Source organism: Pundamilia nyererei, unplaced genomic scaffold, assembly GCF_000239375.1.
Source record: "Pundamilia nyererei isolate P.nyererei 1_Seehausen unplaced genomic scaffold, PunNye1.0 scaffold00147, whole genome shotgun sequence".
NCBI classification, from domain to species: domain Eukaryota; kingdom Metazoa; phylum Chordata; class Actinopteri; order Cichliformes; family Cichlidae; genus Pundamilia; species Pundamilia nyererei.
Window position 1 is genome coordinate 165,776 of NW_005187548.1, and position 11,331 is coordinate 177,106.

Sequence of the window (11,331 nt, forward strand, 5' to 3'; positions counted from 1 at the left end):
TGTCTCTGATGGGACAGCCCCATCACAGACAGAAGGAGTTTGAAGGAGCTTATTGGGTTTTTCTGTCCTACCACACAACCTTATTATTCTGCTGGCTCACCAAGCCAAATCAGATGAGTGTACAGACTCTAAAGTGCCCGTTGACACTCTGGGACTCACCAAAACGCAGATCAGCACACACACACATGCAGCACTGCAGGTATGGCTGGTAAGTGGCCGGCATAGAAAGACATGCTTGAATACACACACATTTAAGCATAAATTAAAAGCACACACAACAGGCAAACTCTTCACTCAGTGAGCACGCATGACTGTGCATTCAGAAATTAACAGTGTAATCTAATTCAACACATGCTGACCCAATCACAAAGACAAATACTTTACAGGAAAGAAGCACTGCTACAAGAAAACCCCCTACATATGAAGAGATTTTATAATATAGTCATCGTTTTTTGCTCAGATACATCATTCTTTAAAAAGAGAAATTAAAGCTAAAGATTCGATTGTTTTTTCAAATACAAAACTGAATATACAGGGTGGGCCATTTATATGGATACACCGTAATAACATAGGAATGGTTGGTGATATTAAAGTCCTGTTTGTGGCACATTAGTATATGTGAGGGGGCAAACTCCTCAAGATGGGTGGTGAGCATGGTGGCCATTCAGAAGTCGGCCATCTTGGATACAACTTTTGTTTTTGGAAGAGGGCCATGTGACACATCAAACTTATTGGTAATGTCACAAGAAAAACAATGGTGTGCTTGGTTTCAACGTAACTTTATTCTTTCATGAGTTATTTACAAGTTTCTGACCACTTATAAAATGTGTTCAATGTGCTGCCCATTGTGTTGGATTGTCAATGCAACCCTCTTCTCCAACTCTTCACACACTGATAGCAAAACCGCAGGAGAAATGCCAGCACATGCATCCAGTATCTGTAGTTTCAGGTGCTGCACATCTCGTATCTTCACACCATAGACAATTGCCTTCAGATGACCCCAAAGATAAAAGTCTAAGGGGGTCAGATCGGGAGACCATGGGGGCCATTCAACTGGCCCACGACGACCAATCCACTTTCCAGTTCATCTAGAAATGCTCAGACCTGGCACCCATAATGTGGTAGTGCACCATCTTGCTGGAAAAACTCAGGGAACGTGCCAGCTTAAGTGCATAAAGAGGGAAACACATCATCATGTAGCAATTTCAAATATCCAGCAGCCTTGAGGTTTCCATTGATGAAGAATGGACCCACTATCGTGGTACCTGTTATGCCCCACTCCATATACCATCACTTTTGTTGTTCCAACAGTCTTGGAGGGATCCATCCAATGTGGGTCAGTGTCAGACCAATAGCGGTGGTTTTGTTTGTTAACTTCACCATTCACATAAAAGTTTGCCTCATCACTGAACAAAATCTTCTGCGTAAACTGAGGGTCCTATTCCAATTTTTGTTTTGCCCATTCTGCAAATTCTGGGCGCCAATCTGGGTCATCCTCGTTGAGATGCTGCAGTAGCTGGAGTTTGTAAGGGTGCCATTTGTGAGTAGCTAATATCGACTAATGCCACTCTCCAGTGACATGCGGCATGTGCTACGCTGTGGACTCTTGCTGAATGAAGCTAGGACAGCCACTGATGTTTCTTCATTAGTGACAGTTTTCTTGCGTCCACATTTTGGCAAATCCAACACTGAACCAGTTCCACGAAAGCAAGCAGTTTGCTAACTGTAGCATGGGAGATGAGTGGTCTCGTAGAGTGTCTTGCATTGAAATCTGCTGCAATGACCCAGTTACTGCATTCACCAGATATCAACACAATTTCGATCCGCTCCCCATGTGTTAACCTCTTCGATATGTCAATGGCTGTGAACAAAGAGAAACTTGTAAATAACTCATGAAAGAATAAAGTTACGTTGAAACCAAGCACACCATTGTTTTTCTTGTGACATTACCAATAAGTTTGATGTGTCACATGGCCCTCTTCCCATTGAAAAAACAAATGTTGTATCCAAGATGGCCGACTTCTAAATGGCCACCATGGTCACCACCCATCTTGAGGAGTTTGCCCCCTCACATATACTAATGTGCCACAAACAGGACTTTAATATCACCAACCATTCCTATGTTATTACGGTGTATCCATATAAATGGCCCACCCTGTAGATTTGTGAATACGTTATGGTGTGTATTTGTTTTTTAACATAGTTATCACAGGAAAGCCTCAGAAGGCCACCAGCTGTATTAGCTGTACTTACACAAGTTCTATTTTAATTCTTGGACTATTAGACTATTAGAGCAGCTTTGCATAATCACACTTCAAAATAATAAATGTATCCCTTTTATGTTTGCCTTTATCTGAGGTTTGAAAATAGCAGTTTATTTCTTTACCTTTCAGGCCACCCTCCCTTTGAGTTGGCTTTCTTCTGATTGGTTGTGTGTGTGTGTGAACAGCAGGTGGATGGGCTTCTGTGCTCGCAGCTGGAGCTGTGTCCCTGAGATGATCATAAGTGTTGTGTTGTGAGAGCTGGGTATCCTTCTTCATCTTCATTGAGGTCCAAGTGTGCCTGCTCAGCACAGCACACTGGGAAGTTTTTTTGGGCTCATCAACATAATCTGTGCATAACAACCCACTTGAATTTTACTCCCTGTCACTTCATCCTCTTTCCCAGAGTAAACTTAAAGACTAAGAAGTCAATTTTAACAAACAGAAAAAGCTTCAGTGTGTGTCACACTTGTGTGAGGGTAAATACAGCAGGGCAATATAAAAATAGCTGTGCTGAAAGTGGTGCAGCACTGCCCAAGGAGATGACCTTGAGGCACATGAGCTGGGGTTAAATTACCAAAGTTAAATAGCCAAAGACGTGAAATTTAAAAAGTGGTAATATTTTCAAAAATGGATACTTTTCTAATCCAGAGATAAGAGAGGCACTCTCTCTTCTTGCAGTTGACAAGATGTCCTGAGAGTTTAATAGGGCTGTAAATGTTTCATAAATTACAACCTTCTATACTAACTGGTCTCAAATATTATGGCGTTATTTTTGTGCCACTGTTCTGAGCGCACGTAAAAAATAATTTGCAGGTGCAAGTGTTGCATTTTGAAGAGAAATTGTTTTTTGAGCGATACCGGCCAGTGGCCAGTCCAGCTATGCCCAATGGCCAGTCTAGCTATGTGGTCAGCTGGTGGTTAACAGGCATCTCCGAAAACGTTAGAGCACTTTTGCAAATATGTGATGTCTTGATAAATCGAGCAGACATTTGAAGTTCACACAGCACCATTCTCGCATGAAAATATCTTAAAAGTTTATTTTGTCACCCAGAAAGAGTAATATTTCAAACTCTGCCACTCTGTGTTCCTCCGCCACTGCCTCGTTTGAGTTTTGGATGAAATGGATATTGCATTTCGTCATTTCGAGCTGATTGGAGACCAAAACAGCCAATCAGATTTTTTTGCATCCAAGTCTGTGATTGGCTGGTTTTGTGGCACAAATATAACGGTGTAGAGAAAGAGTTGAATGCGCATGGGCAAAAATGTTGAGAGCGCAAGCAACACATTGCGAGCGAGCGTAAATGCAAAAACTGAGCGAGAGGGGCTGCTATTGTGTGTGTATATGGATAATAGCAAACACTGAAATACATTTGCTGCACGCAGCAATGAATTTTGTTCACTCAAATTTAGCTTTTCTTCGCTCAAAATAAATTTCTCCCCAAAATGCAACACTTGCACCTGCAATTTTTTTTTACGTGCGCTCAGAATAATGGCACAAAAATAACGGCATAACATATTAGTTGTGAGTTGTGTGTAATGTTGGTCTTTCTCTAAAGTCTGTAGTCTCTGGTGTCTGCCCAAAGATATAAGGGTCATTAATATAAAAACCAACAATGTCTGAAAGATGAAAAGCTGCCACTCATTTTATATATTGTAGTTCAAAGAATGTACAAATGTGCTATTATATTTTATTATATAACTATTTCTGAGGGGGAAAAAGCTTGTTTACTCTGATGTAGTCTTAGTGTAGTTTGAATCTTCAGCATTCAGTAAGCAGTCATTGAAAAATCCTTTACTTAATGTTTTTGATGAAAGTTTAAAAAAATAAAAACTGTTGAGAAGAAGGTGTGAAATAAAAAGAGAACATAAAACTCGTAAAAATTCAAAAGAGGAAAAAGATTGCAGCTAATAAAACTAATTAGAGCAGTGGGATGCCTTTGAAGGAGGCAGGGCATAAAATGACTAGTTTAAAGGTGTTATTTTCTCTTTTGCTCTGTGCTTTGTTTCATTTTTTCTAAACATTGTTAACATTCCAAATTGTGTATTTATGTGTGTGTGTGTGTGTGTGTGTGTGTGTGTGTGTGTGTGTGCGTGCACGCTTGTGTGCACCCGTGTCTTCAGTCTGCGATCCCAGGACAGATCATACACATACGCACACGCACACACACATACAGGCACAGATACACGCTTACTCCCTGGAGCTCCTGAGAAGCGGAGATTGCCTCTTTAAGGTGGAAATCAATATCCTTTCTTTCCCCATCTCTCCTCCCTTTCTCCTGTCCTCTCAATTCCCAGGCCCCCTCATTCGCTCTCTTTCTCTCTCTCCATCTTGCCATGTCTCTTGGCTGCTTCCTTCACAGATACATTTGTCTCCTGTGAGACTCTTTGTTGGATCAGAGACTCACAGAGTGAACACCTCTAACCCTGCTTGTCTATATGTGGGTCCCTTCTCTCTTAATTTTTTAGGGTCCATACATATATAGCACCACCCCATGGTGTCGCCAAATGTGATGCAGGACTGGGGTTGGGTGCTGTGACTACAGCTTTGTAATTCGGGGAGGGGATGCGTGTGTATGTGATAGTTGGTTTCCGGTTTGTCAGTGGAGGGCCCCGTGCATCTTTATTTGGCAGCTCTAAAAATACAGCAGGGAGATTCAGCAGGGCGGTGGTGACAAGGGGATGAAGATAGGGGATCTCAGGCTTAAGAAGGTTTTTTCTATTGTGCCAGTATTAAAGCTTGTCAACTTTAAAGGGCAAGCCTATAAAGACAGTGCATGTACTGACATTAACTCTTTAGGAATTACAGCCATTTTTATACATAGTCCCCTATTTTCAGAGACTCAAAAGTAATTGTCCAGTTTACAAAATTATAAATTTTGCATAATTATTTTTTATACTTGCATGTAAGCCCTTTGTCTCCTCATAGACATTACCAAATACTGAAATTTGCCTGCTGAGATGCTCTTCAAGCTTTCAGTCCAGACGTGCACCTCCCAAGAAATGTAACTGCACGTCGGGACGCATCCCTCAAATATTGTGATTGGCCTTGTTCAGCACCCTTGATTCCTCCTGTGCACTTCCGGCTACTTTTTCACTGCAGTTTTTGAATTTATCCTTGACAGAATAACAATCATCAATATAACTACAGGGACATTACGGAAACTGCCAGAATGGACATGAAGAACAAAGGAATGGAAACCTAAGCAAATGTTTGCCTCCAAAAAATAAAAAAAAATAGGAGCCGGACCAAAGAGAGAAAAAAGTCCCGGCACTGAATTTTTTTCAGGCTGACACTGTCTGTAACCACAGGACATGACCACGTGGTAATTAACATGTAACCATACACAAGCATAATTGTGGAAAATGACATTGACCACTAGGTTACGTCATAGGCTCTACAAAAGTTTCCCACTGAAGTCTAAATCAGGCCTAAGTCATAATTGGTGATGACCTTAACCCCAACTCTGTGCTACTTTTTAAAATTGTTCTCTGAGGTTTGGTTAGATAAATAAAGAAAAATTTTAACTTTCCACATTTTTATGTGGAAAGCTAAATATAACACATTTTAACACATTTTTAAAAGTCATTTTTGAGCCTCATCAGAAGAGTTAAGGTTGGTGTTATAAAGTCAAAGTTGAGGCTCTCACCAATTATGACTGAATAAATAAAGCTGAAAGTTTGCACTTCAATCATGTCTTGACTGTTTGGATCAAAGTGCATTGTTCTATCGTACAGAGGAAAACTCATAAAAACTGAGAAACTGTCCAAATACTTACAGATTTCACTGCATTTACTTCATATATGCAAATAGTGGAGTGCAGATTTTTAGCACCAAATAGATATAACATGGAGCAAATACCAAAAAAATCCATTACAACATTATATTACCACCAATGCTGGTGGTATGATGACAGCAGATGATGCATTCTGAGCAGAGGAAGCTATAGGATGGTCACATGACACCGGTGAAAACAAGAGAAGATTGTTGAGTAATTCAAGCTCAGGCCACACTAGTCAAATAGCAGATAGAATGATTAAAAGCGGCTACATCACCACCTCCACTGACCCAACCTTTCTCATCTCCAAGTCTTTCCCATCTTGTCACTCCTATTCTCCCACCCACCCTCTGTACACAGACACTCCCACCCCACCCCTGACACCTCAAAGCAACACTTGGGAGGCTATTTTTTGCCATGCTTCTCTAAATAAGGCCGTGGATCTTGCCTACATGGGTGGGCTGACAGAGGGGTGTGTGTCTCTGGTTCTTACCTTGGTATAAAAATCGTGGGACAGTGGGGGTTTCCTCTGATTACGCTGCTTTTCCCTCACTCACAGTGTTCTCATTCTAATGTTCTTTCGACTATTTTTGACACCCATATTGAAAAAAAAATCAACGTACAAATCACTGCTCATAAGCGGTATCAGATGACCACTAAAAACCCTTTTTTACTTTACTTTAAGAATTTGATATCTAAGTTGTTGTTTTTTTGGGGGTTTTTTTTGTTATTGTTTCTTTTTTTGTAGTCATTCCCTCATCTTTTTTTTTCTGCGGAGGAATTGCCTTTTCCAACCTCTGGACGACATATCTGGAAAGTGACTGAGTGGAATATGGGAGCAAAAGGACAAGAAAGACAGAAAAGAGTAAGAAATAATTAAGTTTACTTTTTAAAAGCTCCCCCTTCAACTGCTCTTTTTTATTTTTCTGTTTTTTTCCTCTTCCAAACATTGCACCTCTGCGTTTCTGCATTTCCTTCTTTCAGTTCTTTTTCCCTTCTTTTTTGTTTTCCCATTTCCTTTTACTTTACCTTCCTGTCTTTCATTTTCCTGCCTTTTCCTTTCTACCTTCCAAATCCTTCCTTCATTCTTCTCTATTTCATTTTACTCTTTACGTTATTTTCCCTCAATTCCTTGCGCACTGCCTCTCTTTACTCCCGCTCTTTCGCACTCCCAACCCCTCCCTCTCCCTGTCCCTCTTCCCGATTTGTCCTTCAGCTCTGTCAGCACTCACTATCTCTCTCCATCTCCTTCTCTGGTAGTCTGATCAGCTGTCTTCCTTCTAACTTTACATGGCCTGGTGTGGTGCGCAAGGACGGGCAGCTGCCGGCTGACGCATTTCACTGCCCAGTCATCACTTCAAAATCGAATCCTCTTACACAAACCTCTATGGTTTTCTTTTATGGCCACTATTTTTACTCTCAATTCTACATGCATGTCTTTTTTTTATTCTTGGTCTGCCTGTTTTTCCCCTCCTCCTTTTGCATCCAGCAATGAGAGAGAGAGAGATAGTCACAAGTCCCATGACCCTCTTCTTCTTTTCTCTCCTCTCCTTTCACTCCTTCTTTCCTTCTCCTCCTCCTCCTCCTCCTCCTCCTCCCCTTTTCCTCTCCGCATCCTTAAACTCTCCATCGCTGATTCAGCTCCCAGGGAGGCGAGACTCCGCCTGCAGCGACTGCTTCACTCCGCATGGGCCACCATCCCCATCTGGATCACCTTTACTACGGTAGGTGTTGAAGTGCCTCAGTGTGTGTTTAGAGATTTGTAGAATAAGTGTTTTTAAAATTTTGCTTTCTTTGTTTTCATAGTGCTTACACACTGCATATATTGTGTGTTTCTGTATGTGTACCATTGTTTTGTCCGCCTTCTCACAGAGTAAAGTATTTAGTTTTGTTATTTTAGTTTTGTTTTTTAGCTGCTGGTTTGAAAGAAAAAATTCCAAATGTGAGTGAGTGAGCTGGAAACAGTCTTCTTATTTATTTGTTGCGCTGCTGTTTTTTTGATTGGTGGTAGCAGGGAAAGTGTTACAACATGCTGCATGTTGGACAGGGTTGAAAGGTCAAGGGTTATCTCTGAGACTCAACATTCTGGACAGATGAAGCAAGTATTTCACACTCAGTGAAAACTCCTTAGAATGAAAACTGGAAATGGTGGAAATGACTCAGTCTCTCTTTATGGAATATGAATTTACACAATGTACATCAAGTTTAAAGTACTTTTAAAATTTTTTTATTTATTGTGCTATTGCCTTTGTCTGTTTGCTCAGATTGTGAACATGTACATGAACATACACATGTGAAATTATCACATCGCCACACATTTTTTTTCGCCAGTTTTTATAAAACTTTCCACTGCATTTTATGCAGCATGTGAGCCACTATATTTCCATATGGCAGCAGCAGAACATAATGCATGGTGTTGAACATGGTGCAGCACAGGTGAGTTCTATCAGTTGCATCATTGTGTTGGGACGGCCGTCCAAACGGGGCCTCGGCTCTATCTATAGACGGGGCACACACATGTGTCACTCTCCAGAGAGAAGGAGCGAGAGAAGTTTAAAGTAAGAGCAAGGTTCTAAAAGTGTCCCGCATATGCTCCCATCCTTCTCTATCATTCCCCCTACTTCTCTTCCAGTGTCTCTCCTTCTCTCTCTCTCTCTGTGTTGCCGTTGTCCAGGCTAATTTTACCCAGTTAGCAGATACCAGGGAGATCAGCAGTAGTCAGCTGTCTGTCAAGCATCCAGAGCACTGACAGGAGGTGGCAAAGTGTCGGGTATCTTTGCCCATCCCTGTATGAGAGCACTTCCATAGCTTTACATGCTTTAGCAGACACAGCTGACTGAAGGGAATGTGTCTATCCTCCACTTGGTATGAAAAGAAGCCTGTGTGAAACTGTGTTAGCTTAACCATAGGGACTCTAAATGTTGAGAGGGTACAAGAATGAAGAGGTTTATATTTGTTTCAATTTCATTTGCATGTATGAGAAAACATTTTAGTACTTCACCTTGTTCTAAAGAAGTCCTGTCTGATGGTACATTCCCAACTATGTATTGTAGTGGAGCAAGGGTGCACATTACATGCTGAGCAGCTCTTGCAATCTGCAGGAACTGGCTACTTCTCCCCGGAGAATTGTAATTCCCGCCAGGAATATTGTGACTATGATGGCAAAGAAGCTAGATAGGTGGCTTAATTCTTCTTAATGTGTCTGTGTCTAGAGCTGGATTTGTAGTGTGCATAGCCCCTCTCATTTACCAGCCATAGCTGGTAATTTACAAAACTTTCGTTCCATCCCTGGGAGAGAAAATAGGATAGGAACGAGAGAGGAGAAAAGAAGAAGACGACTGTGATTTATGGAAGAGACTTTTAGTTTAATTACTGGGCGGGCAGGGCTGATGTGTGCAGCCCCCATGGCACTGGTTACACAGTGGTAGGAACACACAAAAGGGCTATTGGGGCGGCTATAGAGAAGATGACATACTAGCTTCTGCATTTGCAGTTGATACACTCAGGCATTTTGTGTGTTCAAAGTGCAGGACAAGACATGAGAGTCAGATTATGTAGCATGGAAAAGCAATATACAATATGTGAGTGGTTAGGCACAAACACAAGTGGAAAATGTATGCACGTAGAAGCTTTTACAAAATATCCATTTTCCACTTCACTGTGGAAGGACTCTTATATAGGGGAATGTGTCTTTTGTTCCTTGTATGTTAGCAAATAGAATATTGGGGAGAACTTTGTGCTGTGTCAACAGTATGCTTTAATGCACGCTTTCATGGAGATTTTATTAGCTTTAATTGTCCTTCAAGCTGAAAGTTTGACAGAACAAAGACAAAGAGAGACTTCCTGACATTGCAGATTAGCAGAAGCAGTGCATGCCCCATTTTTCTTTCTTTTCTATTACTAATAGTTTAGGGGTTTTTTTTGCATTAGTGTTTTGTGGATGAAGAACATGCTCATTTTATCCTTGAACTTGTCTTATATTAGTTAAATACCTTAATGGGGATCTTGACTGGAAATTTGAGTAAAACCTGTGATCCAAAAACCTACAGTTCTGCAAACAAACACACACACTCCCAATAACCCTTACACGCTTTCTGCAGCTCCCGCCATAGGTTTTCTTAACGCCTCTCTCAGAGCCTTCATTAGATGTCTGACGTTAGCAATGGTTCAATTCATTAAAAGCGCGACTCAGCCTTTGTGCATTTGCCTATAAATTGGTATTGATCTCTGAGAGGATGGGGAGGGGGGAGGAAGGGGGAAGGGAAGGAGATGGGGGATGTGTGTATTTATATGTGTGTACCAGAGGGAGATCGGGTGGTTGGTTGGTTGGCTGGTTGGTTGGTTGGTTGGTTGGTTGGTTGGAGTTCGGGGCTGAGGCTAATAGGAGAGGGCAGACAGTGTGTGCCAGCAGGTAGGGTGTATGTGTTTGTGTGTCTGTGATTGTGTTTGTGGGAAGGGACTTCAGGTGAATAGGATTCACTGGAGCAACAAGGGCAGTTGAACACACACGCATACACACACACACAGTCTATGCACACTGATATACATTTACAAATTAACACACGACATATACAGAGATTAATTTAATTCGCTCGGCCTTCTCCCCCTTGCTTTTTCCCCACTTTGACCATGTGCAGCACCACATGTGCCATTCAAACCTCATCATCACCACCACCGTCTGCTCAGCATGGAAGTGTAACACCGCTATAGTTTGACTGGGAAAGAGGCAGAAGGCTGAGAGAGAGAGCGCATGGGAGCAGGAGAGAAAAAAAGAGAGGGAATGAGAGCACATGCTACATGAGGGGGAGTGGGCAGTCAGGGGGTGACTGCATAGCATGGCAGCCTATAGACTACATGGGACAATGTTTATGTGTGTGTGTGTGTGAGACAGAGAGAACGAGAGTGAGAGAGAGGGTAGATGAATGGGAGGTGAGGGGAAAAAAGGGGGGGAATTGCTGTCAGTGGTGGAGGACCGGTGGGACGAGCAGCTGTTCACCGGACTAAAAGTTTTCAGTATGAGGAAGAGGGAGAGATTATAAAGAGAGGATAGGGCGAGAGAGAAAGAGAGAATCAGAGTGAGGATGTTAGAGAGAGAGAGAGTGAGTGTGTGGCGAAACACACACACACAGACTGCAGAGGCAGCACCTGGGACACAGACTGAGGGAAGAGAGAGCGAAGCACTTCTTCTTCTACTCTCCTTTTCTTCTGTGCTTTCGCTTTATTGCTTCTTCTCTTTGGTGCATCGTCCCAGCTGAAGCGAGAGACGAGGGGAGGAGGAGGTGGGGGGGTGG

At 42.0% G+C, this 11,331-nt stretch overlaps 1 long non-coding RNA gene across 1 annotated transcript in view; it reads left to right on the forward strand.

The window, feature by feature from the left end:
• Nucleotides 1-6,778: 6,778 nt before the first annotated feature.
• Nucleotides 6,779-11,331, forward strand: part of LOC102208004 (uncharacterized) — a 13,910-nt gene continuing 9,357 nt past the window's right edge. The window contains exons 1-2 of the long non-coding RNA XR_312030.1: nt 6,779-6,905; nt 7,682-7,764. This is a non-coding gene — a long non-coding RNA (uncharacterized LOC102208004). The remainder of the gene's footprint in view (nt 6,906-7,681; nt 7,765-11,331) is intronic.